The sequence below is a fragment of the Camelina sativa genome, unplaced genomic scaffold (assembly GCF_000633955.1).
Source record: "Camelina sativa cultivar DH55 unplaced genomic scaffold, Cs unpScaffold13552, whole genome shotgun sequence".
Classification (NCBI taxonomy): Eukaryota; Viridiplantae; Streptophyta; class Magnoliopsida; order Brassicales; family Brassicaceae; genus Camelina; species Camelina sativa.
The window spans coordinates 1-340 of NW_010934585.1; the positions used below are offsets into that span (position 1 = coordinate 1).

Consider the following 340-nt stretch of genomic DNA (forward strand, 5'->3'; position numbering starts at 1 on the left):
TTTAGAACATTTCGGTTTACCAGAGGCTCCTCAGAGGATTTCAGATTTACAACGAGGTCAATCTGAGCGATTTGATCAAGAGTTTCCTGCAAACATTCAGAACAGCTTGAGGAATCACAAAAACAAAATGTTGTTATTCAGAACAGCAAGAAGAATCACTAAACAAACAATGCTGTTTTGGACATTTTTCAGGCCAAAGTAGAATAATATAATCGAGGATCTCTGCAAAACAGTAGGCAAGAGCTTTGTGGGATTAAAAAACAGTGTCAAAAGTGTAAAAGAAACTCACGGCCTGAATATGAGTGCGGGGAAAGCCATCAAGAATGAAACCTGTTTCCCC

At 38.8% G+C, this 340-nt stretch overlaps 1 long non-coding RNA gene across 1 annotated transcript; it reads right to left on the minus strand.

Moving 5' to 3' along the window:
- On the minus strand, nucleotides 1-340 carry LOC109132032. The gene is made up of 2 exons (XR_002037332.1): nucleotides 290-340; nucleotides 1-86 (listed from the first exon to the last, which is right to left on the minus strand). It is a non-coding gene; the product is annotated as an uncharacterized LOC109132032 (long non-coding RNA).